We start from the raw sequence: 19,837 nt of genomic DNA on the forward strand, positions 1-19,837 counted from the left end.
CGCACACCACCTGCGGACATCGCCGCCAATGCCCGGCCAATAGAAGCGGGCTATTAGACGGTTCAGTGTTTTTCTTTCTCCTAAGTGACCCGCCCTGTTATTATAATGAGCCGCCTGGAATACCATTTCCCGACGGCTCCGTGGTATCAAAAGTTGGGTTGTATCTTCTTTAGTCTAAGCGTCCTGTGTCACTCTATACAACTACTCATTTATAATTGCAAAATAGGGGTATGAAAGGGCAATGTCCGGCTGGAGTCGTTGACCATCGATGACTCTCACTTGGTCGAAGGCGTGTTTGAGGGTTTCGTCTCGCGACTGCTCCAAAGGGAAATCTCCCTCAGGGAATTCCCTGAGAAGGGGAGGGGCTCTCGTCATTAGGACGTGGAGCTTTCGAGGATGTCCCCGGCTCCGCCTCCCCTGCCAGAGCATCGCACATTGCACATCTCCCTAATTTAGTACAGGACCCATCCGCACAAATTCCCTTCAATAAATCTCTAAAGTCAGGCCAATCCGTCCCCAAAATCAGCGGATGGGTGAGGCGGGAGCTGACCGCGGCCTCCACTCTATGCTTTTTCCCCCGGAATTTAATCGTCAGAGTCACCACAGGATACTTGTGAATATCCCCGTGCACACACTTCACCCTCACCGTTTTAGCTGTGCCCAAAACCTCGGGTTGAACCAAGTGTTGGTGGATAGTGGTTTGATTACATCCGATGTCCACCAACGCTTGGTGAGTACCCCCCTTGACACTTACCGGTATCCGGTACACTCCGGCCAGGTCGGGGGCAGCCTGCGGGAGGTCAGAGACCCGCACCACCATCCCCAGCTCCATCAGAGGACACTGATCCCGGAAGTGGCCCGGGTCCCCGCACCTCCAGCAGGCTGGCCCAGGTGCTACGACTGCACTTGCGTCGGCGGGCGCCCCCACCTGAGAGGAAGAGTGGCGTGGCATCGGGGTTGGGGGAGGTGTCGCCTCCCACGCCTGGGGAGCTGGTCTCAGTGGCTGAAGACCTCCTCACCTGCATGGGGCAGGAATGGGCCCTGGGGAGAGAGCAGAACGAGAGGAGAGAGGGGTAGGGGATGAGACAGGGGAAAACACAGGGGGAGGAGAGTGAGAGTAGGAGGGCTCTTCCGCCCTTGGGATCACCGCCATATGGTCCTCTGCAAGCCGGACAGCTTCCTCCAGCGACGCCGGATGGTGGCACTGGACCCATTCCGCCGTCCCTTTTGGCAGTCGAAGTATTAATTGCTCCAGTACCACCTGGTCGATGATCTCGTCAACGCCGCGGTCCCCCGCTAGCAGCCATCTTCGGCAGGCGTCGTGGAGCCATTGGGCGAAGGCAAACGGGCGGTCGGAGTTCTCTAGCTTCAGGCTCCGGAAGAGTTGACGATTCTCTTCTGGACTCCGACCAACTCGTTGCAAGATGGCTTTCTTCAGGTCACCATAAGCCAGGAGGCTCTTCGCCGGCAGTTGTTGAGCTGCGAGCTGTGCTTCCCCGGACAACAGCGGAATAAGTCGGGCCGCCCACTGGCCAAGCGGCCAGCCCCAGATCTCGGCGGTGCGCTCAAACAAATCCAGGAACGCCTCGGGGTCATCCGCCGTCCCATCTTCTGTAGCGCAGGCGGGGGCAACGGCATGTGAGTGTCTGGGGTCGCGGCTGGGGACGCCTCCTGGCTGAGGAGGCTCCGGATCACCTGCTCGTCCTCTGCTTGAGCATGTAGGAGCTCCACAAACCGGCGATCTTGATCTTGCTGGAGCTCAAGCAGGGTTTGCTGGTGGTTCAGATGAAGGCCAGCGAGGGCTTGGAGGATCTCAGCCAACTGGGAGGACTCTACGGGGTGACTTCCATCCATCTTCAACCAAAAAAATTTTCCCGGGTTTCGGCACATCGACTAAAACTAAACTCACTAAAAACAAATTGCATACATAAACCTTTATGAATTATTCAAGAATTTTTTTTTTTTTTTTGCCCAAAGTTTTCTTATGGTATATTAGTACTTAAGTTTTAGTATACTGTATATGAGTATTTATATTATGTACATTTTTATTAGTGTATAATATAAACAAAAAGTAGAAGAAAATTCACTTGCTTTTGCAAATTGTTTTAAATGCAATAATAAACTATTTAAATTGTTACTGGATCATAAAGAAGTTTTTAAAAGCTATAGAAAAAAAACAATTAATAAACAATACTAGTTGACTAAAGCTGAAAACACTACAAGTTACATCCTGTACATTAAAGGGAAACTTACAGTGCATCCCGAAAGTATTCACAGTGCTTCACTTTTTCCACATTTTGTTATGTTACAGCCTTATTCCAAAATGGATTAAATTCATTATTTTCCTCAACATTCTACAAACAATACCCCATAATGACAACGTGAAAGAAGTTTGTTTGAAATCTTTGCATATTTATTAAAAATAAAAAATGAAAAAAATCACATGTACATAAGTATTCACAGCCTTTGCCATGACACTCAAAATTGAGCTCAGGTGCATCCTGTTTCCACTGATCATCCTTGAGATGTTTCTACAACTTGATTGGAATCCACCTGTGGTAAATTCAGTTGATTGGACATGATTTGGAAAGGCACACCCCTGTCTATATAGGGTCCCACAGTTAACAGTGCATGTCAGAGCACAAACCAAGCCATGAAGTCCAAGGAATTGTCTGTAGACCTCCGAGACAGGATTGTATCGTGGCACAGATCTGGGGAAGGGTACAGAAAAATTTCTGCAGCATTGAAGGTCCCAATGAGCACATTGGCCTCCATCATCCGTAAATGGAAGAAGTTTGGAACCACCAGGACTCTTCCTAGAGCTGGCCGCCCGGCCAAACGATCGGGGGAGAAGGGCCTTAGTCAGGGAGGTGACCAAGAACCCGATGGTCACTCTGACAGAGCTCCAGCATTTCTCTGTGGAGAGAGGAGAACCTTCCAGAAGAACAACCATCTCTGCAGCACTCCACCAATCAGGCCTGTATGGTACAGTGGCCAGACGGAAGTCACTCCTCAGTAAAAGGCACATGACAGCCCGCCTGGAGTTTGCCAGAAGGCACCTGAATGACTCTCAGACCATGAGAAACAAAGATTGAACTCTTTGGGCTGAATGGCAAGTGTCATGTCTGGAGGAAACCAGGCACCGCTCATCACCTGGCCAATACCATCCCTACAGTGAAGCATGGTGATGGCAGCATTATGCTGTGGGGATGTTTTTCAGTGGCAGGAACTGGGAGAGTAGTCAGGATCGAGGGAAAGATGAATGCAGCAATGTACAGAGACATCCTTGATGAAAACCTGCTCCAGAGTGCTCTGGACCTCAGACTGGGGCGAAGGTTCATCTTCCAATAGGAAAACGACCCTAAGCACACAGCCAAGATAACAAAGGAGTGGCTCCGGAACAACTCTGTGAATGTCCTTGAGTGGCCCAGCCAGAGCCCAGACTTGAACCCGATTGAATATCTCTGGAGAGATCTGAAAATGGCTGTACACCGACGCTCCCCATCCAACCTGATGGAGCTTGAGAGGTCCTGCAAAGAAGAATGGGAGAAACTGCCCAAAAATAGGTGTGCCAAGCTTGTAGTATCATACTCAAAAAGACTTGAGGCTGTAACTGGTGCCAAAGGTACTTCAACAAAGTATTGAGCAAAGGCTGTGAATACTTATGTACATGTGATGTACATCGTTTTTTATTTTTAATAAATTTGCAAAGATTTCAAACAAACTTCTTTCACATTGTCATTATGTGGTATTGTTTGTAGAATTTTGAGGAAAATAATGAATTTAATCCATTTTGGAATAAGGCTGTAACATAACAAAATGTGGAAAAAGTGAAGCGCTGTGAATACTTTCCGGATGCACTGTATAATTTATTCAGAATTTTTGTTTTATCTTGTTTGCTAAAACTTTCCTTTTATAGCCTATTAGTAACTGCTTTAGGATATTTGAGTATATTAGAATATACCTTTTTATTTATTAGTATATTATATAAACACATGTTTAATAGGTAAGGTAGACTTAAAACAGTGACAAGTGACACTATTATAACATTTATTAATTATTCAGATAAATTTAATATTTATTGGATAAGTATAATACAACCCATTTCAAAACAGTTTTGTGTGACTGTCCACTTTACCTTAATACAGACCTGTCTTTGACAAAAATAAAATAAAATATAATAAAATATAGCTGCAAGCAGCGATGACAGGCCCAAGCACCGTGGGTCCATTTCCTCTCTGGCTTTCGGAAAACAATGCATGATGGGCACAGCAACAACTCAACATTAATGTAAACTTTGACCCTAATCATACAATGTGTAATATATATATGCCACCATTCCATTTTGACTACAACTTCATGTAATTTAATTCATTGCCATGACAACACTATTAAAGCTATCAAGCATCCCTTCAAAATTCTACATCAGCAGTGTCTAAACAATTTTGAAGTGATTTGGGTAAATGTAAGAGGACTATTTCAAAGTCTGTTGTAAGTGCCACACTTCCTGCTGCCAGTTGGTGGCACTATGACCGTGACCCACAATAGCCACATTCATGTGATTAGCCCCAAAGAAAAAACATACATCTCAATTTTTATCTAAATCACACAGTGCACACAGAAGATATGAGACACTTCCTGTTTCCCTATTTTTGCCATTAATTTAGTGCATCACCATGGCAACACCATTCGATATTTGTGAAACTCTTTTCACAATTTAGCATCTTCAATGTCTTGGCATAATGTTGTCTAAATGTAGTGACAGTCTCATTAATCAATTTTTAATTGTAATTTAAAATGTTTTTGCTAACTGATTAATTTTACATTTTTACTATAATTTAATATAGTTATTTATTGTGAAATATGTAGATCTAAAGAATATATTGTAATGAAGTCATTTAACATTTTTATTTATTCCTAAAATGGCTTTAAATTAAATTAACAAATGTAATTCAAGGCATTAGGTGTTAAGATAGTCTAAGTAGATTTTAATATGAGCACAGAAGTCATTTAGGCTTGTAATTTCGTTGCAGTTCTGTGGCAATAGGTTTCAATTTCTTTTACTGTTGCATTTTTTCTCTGTTCACTGTCAAAATAAATGAACTACATTCACTTTGAGTCTGCAATCGTTATTCATACGCACAACTGTTTAAATAGCCTCTAAATGAATGCTGGGCAAATGAGGATATAAATTAGGTTAGAATACTGCATGTCCGTCCATAGAATAATTATTAAAAGCAAAAATTACAAACTGGTTACCAACAAACAAATATTTGTCACGGTTCCGACGTTTGTGCTGGCTCATACTCATTTTTCTCTCTCCCTCGTGTCTCACAGGTGGAGCCGGCACACGTGATCAGCATTTCCATGGGAATGCTGATCGATCTCGGGAATCCGCTGATCACGGCAATGATTTACTCGCCCGTTACCATCTGCTTCACTCTGATTGCACTCCCTACTTATTCCTTGTGTCTCCCCTCTTTCTTTGCCAGTTTATTGTTCACTGTCATGTTAAATGTGCTCTCTTGTGTAGCTGGAGCATGCTTGTGTGTTTGTTGGTTGCCTGTCTGTAGAGGTGCGTTTACCTTCCTGTTTGCTGTCTCCCTCGCCAGTTCTGTGCCCAGTTCATGTGGAGGAGGATTCCTCGGTCTCTGCCCGCGTCTCAGGGAGTATATCATCTGGGCTTTGCCTCGTACCACACCAGCTTCAACAGACTGTCTTCGGATTGCTCCTGACTTCCACAACGCACACATTTATCATACGAATACACCCTTCACTAGCCCATTGCGGCTCGCAGGATTTCAGCTTTCTGCAGCCGGCGCCGGGTGCGCCTTATCTTGATATCGAGAACTTTGTTAATAAAACCATTGAACCGTCATCTCTGCTTTTGGGTCCTTCCCCACCCCCAAACAAAAGTACCATACATTTAGGTGAAAGCTGTGGGTATTGAAAGACCCTTAATTATTTTTGTATTAACATTTTCTGCCTCAGAGAATGCAAGAAAACATACTACGTTTAAATTAGACGTACAATAAATCTGTAGGCTAAAAACACAAATGAGGATTCAGTAATTAGGCCTTTTGCCATTATTACATTCTCTGATATTTAAATCTGGTATTTGGCCATATACGAACAAATACAATAGGAGTTAATATATTTGAGCATTTATGTACACATTTAAAACAAATGTTTAAAAAAACATGTTACATATATGAAAATTGCAATTTTTGTCATATTATGTATATTGCATTTATCTGTATAAGACATTTTTATATCAGTAAAAACATTTATGAACATTTACTTTCAGCATACAAATGATCAGCATATATTGCCATTTTCAGATTTGTAGCCTACTGTATTAATAACACTTCAAATTCTAATCACATTTTATTACACAACTAATGGGGATTTTAAGTGAATGTTAGGGATTCTTTGTACAAAGTGTGTTTTTGTGTCTCATTCGCAGCACGCAGGGTGAAGATTAAATGCTAGCTGTGATGTATGTGTGCTGTCTGCTGTCCCGTGAAAGTTTAGAAGGATTTTAGAGTGAATGCACAACGTGGAGGAGATGCTTACACTGTTACTATGGAGACGATACAACAGCAGCTGTGCATTTGGACATGCTGCGACTGCTTCAGGCTTTTCAAGCATTTCTTTGGCCACTGTCAAACATGAAGGAAAGTGATGGGATTCCCTCAGGTTTGCGTTTTTTGTGGAAAATTTGTGGGAATTATAAAAAAATTTTACTTGCTTGCTTTGATTATTGGCAGGGTGGGGTTACCTCCGCCCCATCCCCCCTGGAATCTATAGCATTGACTGTGTTTATGAAAAGAACGACATATAGATTTAAAATTCAGTTTAAGATGGCTAGCAAAATAACATCATGCTCATGATACACGGCGTTTGCAGTCGCACAGCAACGATGAGTGCGAGAAAAATATTATTTTAAATAGTCTGCTTTGATAAAAAAAAGTCTTTCTTGATGATCAATTCAAGCTCTAAAATATATATTTAGCATAACATTTTTTATAACTTCATCTCTATGTGTGCTATTGTCGGTCATGAGATATTGTAAGTCAGTGGAAAAGTACATCAATCAACTCCGATAAAAGGAGTCTGATTAGGTGGTCTAGTCGTAATTAATTTGCTCATTGCATAAGAGGTTAAAATTTCTAATCTGGCCATATGAAACTTTATATTTAAATTAACAAAGATTGCATCCGCACCTCAGTGGATGTATATCTTGAGTGGGGACACATTTTTTTGCATTTTTCTATGGGATTCGACTGGAAAAAAGCAGAAATCGCAGCAACGAGGAGCGCTCAACGCCCATTCTTGATTCTTCAAGTACATCACTGCATTACATATGTTGCTATCTTCTTAATACTGTATAATTAACACTTAAATTGTTAAAAAAATGTAAAGCAGTTCATGAGCATGATGTTGTGATTTTGCTAGCCATCTTAAACGGATCTTTAACTTTATCTGTCATTCTTTTGATAAACATAGTTAACTGAAGAGCGTAGTTACACATACTTAGACGATACATAATGTACGAAAAAGAGGGATCCCTTCTAGACATTTCTGGTACTGCATCTCAGTGTAACTGCCACTCAGAACTGGGTTAGACATATGGCTTTGATTTTCTAGTATTTTTACATTTCAGTTAATATTTTTATTATATTTTATTTATATAAAAAATAAAACATTTGTGCTGTACATTTTCATTACAATAAACTTCTATAGCTTTTTTATTTCACTTTAAAAACTGCTTTCACTTGCAATGGCAACAGTATTTAAGATATCTAATATCCCTTTACAATTTTACATCAGCAGTGTCTTGACATTATTCTAACGAATGTCTTGGTATAATATTGCTTGTTTGGTGCCAGTCACATGAATCCCCAAGGAAGAGTATTCAAAAGTTCAGGGCCTGCAATTTTCAAAAAATACACATTCAATCCAAAATAGCCGACTTCCTGGTGGGTGGAGCTAATGACTGTAATTTTGAAAGTTATCTGGCTTGCTGAGAACAATATATGTCACAAGTTTGGTGACTGTACAAGAAACTGACCCCACCACTTTTGTCAAAAGGTGGCTCTAAATAGCTCCCCAGCCACGCCCATGTGTTAACTGTTGCCCAGGCCTAATGGCCGACAACTCTGATGTGTGTGCAATATATCATGAAAATTCAAGCATGCCAAGTACCTCAAAAACATGTGAATATACATAAAAAAGAATAATGACATTTAATGCATTGCCATGACAACACTGTGTAAGATGTCATGACATTATTCTAAAAATATATAAGGCAATTCAGGTAAATATAAGAGGGATATTTCAAAGTCTGTTAAACATGCCACACTTCCTTCCACCAGTTGGTGGCGCTACGACCGTGACCCACAATAGCCACATCAATGTGTTCAGTCCGCAAGGCCAAACATACGTCTCAACTTTGATGTAAATAACACGATGCACGCAGAAGAAATCAGACACTTCCTGTTTCCCTTTTTTTTTTTACATTCATTTATCGCGTCGCCATGGCAACACCGTTCGCTATATCAAAAATCCATTCGCAATTTAACATCGTTAATGTCTTGGCACGATGTCGCCCACATTTGCTACCCATAACATGAAATCCTTAGGAGTATTTCAAATTCCAGAGCATGCATTTTTCAAACAATCCAAAATGGCCAACTTCCTGTTGGGCGGAACTTACGACTGTCAGCATGAAAGTTGTCCGGCTTGATGAGATCTATATGTGTACAAAGTTTGGTGACGGTAGCTCAAAAGGGATGTGCTACAGAGCCCCCCCCAACATGCCCATCTTCTAGGTGGCATTAAAGAGCCCCCTTGCAACTTTGCCAAGCCCTAATGGCCGACGAATCTAATGTGTGTGCAAACTTAAGAGTTTTCACGCATGTTACGTACCCCCAAAGTACCGAAAACCTTGAAAAGAAGCAGAGTAAAGAAAAATTCTTAGAAGAACAATAGGGCCTCTGCACTTTCAGTGCTTGGGCCCTAATAATAATAATAATAATAATAATACTCCTTAGAAGAACAATAGGGTCTCTGCACTTTCAGTGCTTGGGCCCTAATAATAATAATAATAATAATAATAATAATAATAATAATAATACTCCTTAGAAGAACAATAGGGCCTCCGCACTTTCAGTGCTTGGGCCCTAATAATAATAATAATAATAATAATAATACTCCTTAGAAGAACAATAGGGCCTCCGCACTTTCAGTGCTTGGGCCCTAATAAATAATCGCATGAATCTAACGATGGTGTGGCATTGAGAACATTTCTCTGCACAATGGAACAAGTGTGGCTTCTTTTCTCCTTTGCAGCTCAAATGGGAGGGGCGTATGGAGAAGTCTCCGCCCCATGTCCTGTTGATTGACGCTCACAATGGCCCCTCCTTAAACTTTTTTCCCTCCTTCGTTTTCCCACTGAAGTGCGTGAATTTCATACCAAACCCATACTTCGCATTCCACCTTTACTGTCAAACCCGGAGAAATATTACTGAAAACAATAGCACCAAGATAAATATAACTTTAAAGAAATAAACCTCGTCCTTTTCCTATCGGTAGAGGTTTTTCCCAATAAAGGTGAGTTTTTTACGTTCACTCGTTCCCTTTGTCTGATCGCGTTTTTGTCGCGGATTTCATGCCGCTCTAGTGAAGTTTTCGGATCTTTGTCATATTTCGCATTTTTCCTCGGAACTCCCTGCGTTGGGTGGGATGAGGGACACAGTTCCTCGTGGATATGTTGTAATTGTGCATGTGTGAAAGTTTGGAAGGCAATTTTAGAGTGATAGCCGCGAACTTGTTTTTTTGCTTAAACATCTTTGAACAACAATTTTAAGTTTGAAACATTGTTTCATCTACCGCTCCCATTGTGGCACGTTGAAAATGTCATGCTCTCATGCACAAGCTCTTTTTGACTTTGATAACATGATTTCACAAACTCTTGTCTTTGAAAATAAGAGATTTTATTTTTCCAGAGTATTGACGGGAGGACGAGAAAGAAACGAGAATCGTGTTTGGAGAGATCGATCACTCCTTTCTTTACGTTAACAGGTAAGTGTGTTATAATATTTGTCACATTGACCAAACTTAACAGGCTCAGAAAAGTTTCATTATTTAATATTTTAGTGATTCCAATCACATTGGTGACGTGAAGTAGAGAAATAGATCTAAATAAAGGAATTTACATGTAATTTTAATTTACAAATGTTTTCATGTGACGTGAAATACCCTAGAAGTAAGAAGTTGACTCAGTAACCTATGTAGTAAGATTAAAGACACAACTCACTATGATATTTAAGCATACTACCCCTATTGCTTTAAAAATGTCCATGTTGTCCTTCAGGCTTCTATCATATTTATTTATCCTGTCATTCAAACTTGTTTGTCAAAAGAAAAAAAAAATATTTTTTTCTTTTGTACATTTTTATTTTTTTCTGGTTTTTATTTGTAAACCCTTGGTTATACCTTAAAAAAAATAAATAAAAAAAATAATGTTTATTCGTCCAAAAAAAAAAAAAAAATGTCGTCAATTAAGTATCGTGACGTTGTTATCTTCCCAGCGATATTTACTCAGATTTAGTATTTATTAACGAATTATAGATCTGATGAAAATAACATTTGCTTATATGGATTAATTTGTTTTTTTACAGTTATTTTATCTAAATATTTATAGTTGTTTGTTCTCATAATCATGTAAATACTGTTTTAGTATGCGGGTGTTTTGCATAATCGTATCCAAATCGTCATTGTTCGGCTGACTTACTATTAATGGACAGGTTTCGTTGAGAAGAAATGCTGCACTTCAGGTTCGACCTCGATAGTTTAGCCCAAACTGCTTCTTCAAGTTCTGCTGCTCTGGTTTGGGTTGTTTTATAATCTACCTCCTTTAAGAAAAGCTGGGCCTTCTGATCTTACCTCTCAAAGCCTAACAAAAAAGGTCAAAATCCAGCTTGATGTGGGTCATGCAGTTTCTAGGTTAAATTGTGTTCCAGTTTATACAATTTGTTAAGAAGACCTTGTTTTTGATAAAATGACTGTTGGTAATCCATGCTGAATCTTTTTGAGTGATTGAGACTGTGGTGTACAGGTAGGCCGATATATCAGACTTCTTAAAGGTGCACTCAGTAATTTTTTTTCCCCATTAAAAAGTTTTGCTCCTAAAGAAATGAACTGTAATTTTGAAATATATGTATAAAATCATGAGGACTCTAGTCATATCAGTACACTTATAAATGCTGTTTTATTCTACATGGGAGTGGGGTGCCCTCATGGGGGCTGCCATTTTAGAGTCACATGACCAGCTGAATACTACTCGCTCAATCTCAGTAACCATCTTGTTATTGGACACTTTCACTTTTGGATTTAATTAATCATGGCTGAATGTGAATATTGAATTTCTACAATGGCATCTGTAACTGAAAACTATTGATTTTTTTTAATGATGCTGCATCCACACCACTAGGTGTCACTGTAAGACCAAGATGGCATGAACAAAAAGTTACTGAGTGCACCTTTAAGACTTGATCACCGTTTAATGAGTGCATTGTGCTGGTCTTTGGCTTTTTTTTTAATCAACTGTTTTGTTTTACAAGATTTGTCCATTGGCTAATTAGCTCAATTGGAGGCAAATCCTTGTTGTTTTGTTTGGCTTTTTCTTTCTTATTGGTCCAAAAACAGATGCCATGCTTGTGAGTTCCCTTACAAAAATTGAGAGTTCTGGCAAACTTACTGCAAATTTGCCACACATTATTTTCACATGCAAATGCACTTTGCGGCATACACTTTATTGTTGCCACAGGTTTGCCATAGAAGATTTTGCCAGTAGTAGCAAATTGTCCATTTTTGCCAAAGGTTTGTTGCAGGTACACCACTACTGGTGAAGAGCTGCAAATGTCTGGATATGGACTCTTTTTCACAAACAGTAATGACACGTTTCTGCCTTATTTAGCAGCGAATATCGAGCAAACTTTTTTGCATTTGCAGTTTTTTAATTATTTAGCGTATATTTATAACATTATACTTTTTATAAAAATAACCTGGAATTAGTTTTTAAAAAACGAGTTTCCACAGATGTGATGAGGTTTCTAATGCAGCTGCTGAGGGGGTGACAAATTTGCCATCTTTCAGCTTTCTTAATTTGGAAAGTTGTGGAAGTGTAATAGTGGCATTTTTCTTTTGATGTCGGAGCAAATATGTAAGCAAAAATTATATTTGCTGTGATCTCCCATTCACTCCTATTCACCGTTATCGAAGTTTACCCTGCAATCGTCTACTTCCTCACTCCAAAACCTGGAAGTTTAAAAGGGGTCCATAATTTGTGGCAAATAACAAGCTCATTTACATGTAAAAATAATGATTGTCAAGTTTGCCAGAATTCTCTACATTTGTATGGGTTAGTCTGAGGAAGTAGGGTGAATTAGGGCATTCTGGGGCATTTTTTTAGGGCGTGCTACACCAACACTTTATCACTAACAAATGAGACCTCAATCCAAGGTTTACACAATGATGGAAATATCAAAGATTCTTATTGTGATTTCTATACTTTTATTTTTTTATTTTTATAATGAATATACATATGCTCAGATCTAAACTATTTAATTAGCTAGAAGTTGCAATTTGTGAGTGCATTGCTTATAGAAGGATTTTAAAAAATCCACTTTATCCAATAATCACTACTATATGTAAATGTATTGGTTGAAAAGTGTGGGAACCTTGGAATTCACAGACCAATTACAATGTTGCCATATTAGCCTAGACTTGTTTGTGATGGAGTAAGAGATACACACACCAGAGGTTAGTTGTCCCACATTAACCAATGTCTCAGATTACCCTAGTAACCCGTTTGGCTTATTAAAGTTGAAATGAACTATGCTGGACACCGAGGCTGCAAATGTTGTAAGGTCGCGCACTTATTTTGGACACAGACACACTCAAACACCTTGTTTTAGCTTTGAGTTTAGCATGTACTTGTATTGCTGTATTTTATTTAGAATATTCAATGGCAATGTTTCACCAAGTAACTAACACATTAAATTAGAGAGATACTAAACATTGCTTAACTTTGTCTGTCATGGGAAGTTTGTAGCTTAACTTGTGATGTGAATTCTCAGCTAACTTTCCTGGTATTTGCCACTTACGTGATATGTGCACTTTGCTGTAAGTCACTACGGTAAGAAGACGTCTTTTAAAACCTGCATATAACCTACCTAAATAGAAATTTCGCCATTTGTATAGTCTCTGAGAAGTCACTCATTTGGACAAACAAGGTTAGCACTCTAATATTGGTGTCATAGAGCAAATCTAAGGCCATGTCCACACTGAAAAAAACGGGAAAGCGCAGGTTGTCCGATTTACTAAATCATATAATTTGTGATTTACACAACAAAATGGTGATTCTCTTCTAAACTTGTTTTCTTTGCTTTTGATTGATGTAATTCTTTAAAATGTGCACTCTACTAGATTACATTATGTAGGGTGAATGTGAACCAATCAAGTATGTTCACCAACATGTAAGATATTTAATAGTGTATAATGTTGTATTTTGGGATTAAGAATCGATTCTGGGTTGCCATTGTAGTGAAGAGTCAAGCTTTTTGCTAAGGTTGAGGACGGGTACACAGAAAAACATACTGTATGTTGCTTTACTCGGGGAGCAATTATTACTTAGCTAACTTCATAGCTAGCAATAGCATGCTAAATGATAACTAGCATAACCTTATATAATGGGTGTTTTCCAAACTGCATTTTTGCGGTCTTGAAGGGCACTGCGGGAAGGGAACACCACTCAAAGGATCGTTCCAAACTAAAGAAAATGAACCTTTTCACAAAGGGCCTTACCGCAAGTCTGTTAGTGAGGGGTACATGCAGTATTACTATGCTCCCTTCAGAGTGACCACATCACAAGCTCTGTGCTTTAGAGTGAGTATGGAATAGATATGATCACTTTTGTTTGGAATTTGCCCAATAAATCAGCAATGACACAAAAATATTACGTAAAATTGAATAAATGAATCATGTTAGGGACACAAATTATTTTGAGGCTACTTAATTGGGTCATTTAAAAATAAATGTATTCAATTATGTTGAAATTTAGTGAACAAATTAGATTTTCTGACACAGAATTAAAGAGCTAAACCAAGAGGAACATTTTTTGATGTAACTTAATTGATTCATGTGGAACTGATGTACATGTTTAAATCGTGTAAATTAAAAAAAATGTTTTGTGCACACTTATACATTTTATACCTCTTATCCACACCAGAAAGGTGTTTTCCTCCACTGAAAACAGAACGTTTTGAAAATGCGCTTCATTATCGCATACTTTGGCAAACAAAAATGTTAGGAAACTAAAAAAACTGAGTCCTCAAATTAAAACGGTTTAGTGTGGATGTGGCCAAAATGAATTACACACTAATATTAGCATTCGATCATGCTGGTATTTTTCTGACCAATTCACCTTTTACGTAGGAAGGACTTTCATAATACAAACTTTCAGCATGATCCCATAAACAAAATTATGTGCTGCTTTACATGTTTCACTGCAGTTACACAGTGAAATGTCTAGCAGGGGGGCTCCAAAAGCGAGTGAAATGGTGTCCTAATCAGACAAGGTTTTTAGGTGACTATAAGATGGAGGTTTTAATGAGTAAAACTTACCTCCCTAACCTAAAACTTTAACCTAAATCTAACTAGGGTTTTCACAATACCATAATCATATCTTACAATACAATACCGGCTAAAGTTTCACGATACCATACGAGAGTGTGTTCATTCTTAACGCAGTTTGTCATAGCAAAGGTGGTTCTTAGAAACTAGCCATTCCACTTGTTGCTCCGGAAGAGGTAAAAATAACTGATGGATGAATAGGGAGGAGGCTCAAATGGACTAACTTGTTACCTAATACGTTCTTAATTTGATGTAAAAAAAAAAAAAAAAGAAAAGAAAAAAAAATCCCTTTGCCGCATCAAATTAGCCAATTCAAATGGCAATGGCTTTAAATTTTTGTTCTATTATTTCTGTGATTATTTGAATGTTGGTAACATAAAAATATAGATATTGTAATGTTGAAAAGACTTGTTTTGAGCAGTTGTTTCATTATTACAACCGCTTCCCTCTCTCCTGGTAAACAGTAGCGCATATGCAGATTACACACACACCGGTTTGATCGCACGCCTCAAGGACGTGATCGAATCAATCTAATCATAAGTGCGAAGTTACCGCCACCATGCATTTGTAATTGGAAAAAATTCAATGAGTGCAACCTTCAATTATTATTTATTTATATCTTTTTTTCAGAGAAACAGTAAATCTGTAAATGTCAAGAAAGCCTTTAGGTTAAATGAAGTGGCACTAACCCGTGTGTATTCTGCAGAGGCAGTGGGATGGGTCAGAAGGTGTTTAATAAGGTTGCTGGTGTTTCCCCCTTTGGCTTGAAATCTCTGTAGTCATTCACAGCAGATGGGTTTTCCCAGCCTCATCAGGCAAAACCCAGCATAATTCCAAATCTTGCTATGTGAATTGTGTTTTTTAATCCATATAATCCATTAGGAGACACAACTGCCAAATTAATATGCTGGGATTCAGATGTGTGTGTTTGAAGCATGGGAAAACCACACACTGAGAAATAAAGGGGCGAATTCTAAACAGCATTTTGCGTTCTTAAAGGGCACTGCGTGAAGGGGACGGCACTCAAAAAAACTAAATTTTTAATGTTATTGCAGACATAGGTCTGATTCAAATGAAGGCTTTAGCAAAAATAATATTTACTACTGCATATACAACACAACTTATGGTATTACCGTATTGACGGTACTATGGTTTAAAAAAATACTGTGGCACCACCAGTATTTTGAAGCTTTAGTATCGCGATGCTACCGTAGCACCGGTATAATGTGTCAATCCTAAATCTAACCAATAGTGTCCTGAAAGCTAATAAGAGGTGAACAAAACAGACATCCTAACCCTAAACCAACGCGTAAACCAACCGATAGTGTTTTGGAAGCAAATGTGACATGAAAAGCTAATTATTTTGAAGCAACCACATCGTTTTGTGTTGCTTCTGTGACACTTCCATCTAACGTACCAGCTTGCGTGTTTGGATGGACTCGATTTGCAGTCTTCTGAGTCCTAAATCCAACACTCTATCAGGTGAGATACCGCAGAAGCTAATCTTGTGGAATAAGTCTGTAAATGTAAGTGGGTCTGTAATACAAGCGTTAAAATGTATCGTTTTTCAAATGATGTTGCATTAAAATGAATGCGTTATTGTATATTATCTTAAGATAGCAGTGTGTAACTAATAGTGCAAAAAACGAGTGTTTATAAAGTCATAATCAGCCGTTGTAGTCATGATTTGTGGAAAGTCAATAAAACGCAGTTGTTGTAGCGCCTCTAGTGTTATTTAACCGAGAAACTGCTGCGAAACAGAATGTGGCACGTAAAACTCAGTTTGAAAAAATCTAGTTGTAGTAACTTGTATTCATTCTATGAGACTAGGTTGCATGACTGATTCTGTTTTTCTTTTTCTTTTCTTTTTTTTGCATCTTCATAATCTTCTTGTCCATTTTTTTTTGTCTTGGTTCATTTGAGTTTGTAGTGACTGTTGTTCTTGTATTGAAGAGGTTTTTTGGGTGATTTATTGGAACAGGGGGTGATTTTCTGCAGTAATTTAGCCAAAAAGGTAATTTTGCGTTGTTGTCTGAAAATCCCTCATATTGAGGTTGATTTGAGCGCAACACATCTGTGCATTGCAAGTACACTACATTTTTTTTGTGATTTTGAAACATTGCCACATATTGCCTTTTATGGCTTTCGCAATGCGCCACATTGTTGTTCAGTTGCAAATTTGCTGTTCTCATTTTCAGACATCACAACCAACCCCGAACTCCCTCCACTGTCAGGCTTTGGCGAGTGGGTATACGCCATTTCAGTGTCTGCTTTTGCTCTCCCGTGCTAAATAGAGCTTTACTGTTTAATTAGCTAACAAATCCGTTTTAATGATTTGTTTGTTCTGAGATTTCACTCTCTGCACCCAAACCAGGCCTGAAGTTTGCAATCATCTTCTCCACTCATTTAGCATAGAAAATCACGCACACCCGCATTGTTCTAGATGAAGAAATAATGAAACTTTTTTTTTTTCCCAGGTCGCAGGCATATCTTATATTAAATAGCGAGCATGTGTGATTGGAGCGAATTGTTTGTGCCGTGTGTGTTTATGTTGCTGGCCACTTGACAGTTCCTTTTGCTGGTTTGTGTTAAGGACCCAGCTGAGAGCGTAATGAGCCTCTTTCCATTTGTGCAGACTGAAGAGCCCTTTTAGCACCCGCCACAGAAGTGGCTCTCCAAATGGTGACCACTTACCTGTCTGTCAACAGAGCTCTGAGCAAATATCTTGCTCTGTATGTGTGTGTGTGTTTGAGCATTTGAGGGAAACGGAGAGAAAAAGAGGAGAACCAAGAGAGATTTTACTCTTCAAGAATGTGCATTTCACATCCCATATGATGCACTGCTGTTTTGCCTCTTTACCAGAATGTATTTGCAGAAGGAAACTTTTTATGTGGTCTTCAGGTTCCAAAAATTAAATTTTTCCTTTTTAAATTAAAGACTTTTTTTCCACGTTGTGGTTGAAGGAGCCTGTGGCGAGACGTAAGCCAAAACACACACAATGTGTCGCTATGCTTTATTAATTATGATGGAGAGGCTGCCTATGAAAGTATGTTTACATTGTGCTGAAAATTAATGCTTATTCCCAAGACACTTGTTTACATACATTTCCTGTGTGAGGAATTGGCAGATAAGATTTTTGGCTTCTCTGTGGCCTTTCGACTCGTGGGAGGGGCGAGCTATGGGCTAGAACAGTATAGCCTTTGTTTCTGTCTGTCTGAAGTTGCTAAATTTTCCAGTTGTTCTTGAAACCAACTGTTTGTGGCAGCAAGTTCACACAGCAGTCCACTACGCTCCATACACACATGCACCTGAGGTCTAATCTAATATCCCAAATTGGAAAAACAAGTAGATTATTTTTAGTCTTGTTTTGTAGTGGGTTCTGTTCCCTCTTGACTTTTCAGTCTGTTTGATATTGTTTGCTAAGAAGGTCCTTGTCATATTTATGCCCAAATCAATATACTAAATATATTTTGCTTGAAGGAAATGAAGCCTTTTGAAGATTGTTTTGTATTGTGACATTATTTTGAAGACACTTGAACACATTTTACCCCCGATTTTCTTTAGCGTAAAGCATCTGGACATTTTACTATTACTATTCCCATTGTTTTCAGTAATGATTCTCATGACTGTAACACATTACAGCAAAAAGGTGCTCTTGTACTAGGGCTGCACCTAACGATTATTTTTTTTTATCGATTAATCTAACGATTATTTTTCCGATTAGTCGATTAATCTGACTAATTTGCTGATTATTTGCAGATTAAAGATTTTTTTATAATTATTACTTGATTAATATAACAATTAATTAACCCAAAATAAATATACAAAACATGTCTCATTAATATTTCAAAATTTTATTAAATCATCTTCTCTTAAACACAAACAAATGTACAAGAAACAAAGTGTGCACTGCAGGGCATTATTCTGCAACAAAAAACAGTGTTACTATGAATGCAAACTTTAATACAGTGAAAAAGACACTCTATTAGCATAACATATATATATATATATATATATATATATAAATAAAAATTTCCAACATTCTTTTGAATGTCCATGTACTAAAATAAAATATTTGATGCCATGAGTGTACCTTCATTAACTATTACTATTATTTTGAATGGCCATGGAAAATGAAGCAATGTGATAACAATTTTACCTGGTCGCAAAAAGTAGTCCGTTAATTTACCTGATAAACTTTCACCTTTTGCTGACCCTTTATGCTTCGCAGAGCTAATGTGTGCTTCTAAATCACTTGCACCTTTATTAGCAACTGACACATAAGTGCCAGCTTTACATGTCATACATTCTGCTTCCCACGGATCTCCAGCTGGATGAAAGCATGGGAATTTTTTGGCAAATCTTCTGTAAATTTGTTTGGGCATCGTTTCCACTCAGCTGTCGTTTGCTGCTGCTGTCAAGCAACTGTTTGATGCCGAACACAACAGCACTTTGCGCATTCGCGGAGAGATTGACAGACAGGAATTTGGCCAATAGTTGCTGCAAGCCTCTTATAATTGACCAATTGGTGTGCGAGAAGGCGGGACTTACAAAGAGGGGATAAAGCAATGCAAATATGCGCACGCACACAATGAAGTATTAGACCAGATGCACATCATAATGCAACTAAAGCTGAATCCCAGACATTTTCGCAAATTTAGAAATCCCGGCCAGACGCTTTTTTTAATGTCCGAAAAAGAGGACATGTCCGGGAAAAAGAGGACGTATTGTCATCCTATGTTAGCAGCGGTACAGAAATTACTTTTAACATGAGGCCGATGAGGAAACATTTAGAAAATCAATTTAAAGTGACTACTACTAACAGAAACACATGTTGTAATACTAATATGTCATGCTTGGGTGGGGACAAAAAGTAGACAGGACTTCCGGTGCTGCCTTGCTGCCGTCTTGACAAAGCACTCTGGAATGCTTTCGCTTCAAGTGTTCATTCATGGCGGTTTTACTGCTGTGATTAGCCATTTCCAATTGCATAGCTTACACAGCACCACATTGTTGGGTCTCTGGCTAAAATACTCCCACGCTTTAGATGACCGTAGGCGAGTTTTTTTTAGCTGCAGCTTGTTCTTTGGGGGAATCCATACTTAAACCGGGCACTGCCATTTTAATTACTCCATTG

General features: G+C 38.9%; 1 protein-coding gene across 4 annotated transcripts in view; it reads left to right on the top strand.

The window, feature by feature from the left end:
• Positions 1-9,470: 9,470 nt before the first annotated feature.
• Positions 9,471-19,837, top strand: part of tead3b (TEA domain family member 3 b) — a 59,350-nt gene continuing 48,983 nt past the window's right edge. For all 4 annotated transcript variants that reach the window (XM_051711975.1, XM_051711977.1, XM_051711976.1 and 1 more), the window contains exons 1-2: positions 9,471-9,615; positions 10,011-10,086. The gene's annotated coding sequence lies outside the window, so the exon portion shown is untranslated. The remainder of the gene's footprint in view (positions 9,616-10,010; positions 10,087-19,837) is intronic.

This window comes from Myxocyprinus asiaticus, chromosome 12, assembly GCF_019703515.2.
Source record: "Myxocyprinus asiaticus isolate MX2 ecotype Aquarium Trade chromosome 12, UBuf_Myxa_2, whole genome shotgun sequence".
In the NCBI taxonomy this organism is placed as follows: domain Eukaryota; kingdom Metazoa; phylum Chordata; class Actinopteri; order Cypriniformes; family Catostomidae; genus Myxocyprinus; species Myxocyprinus asiaticus.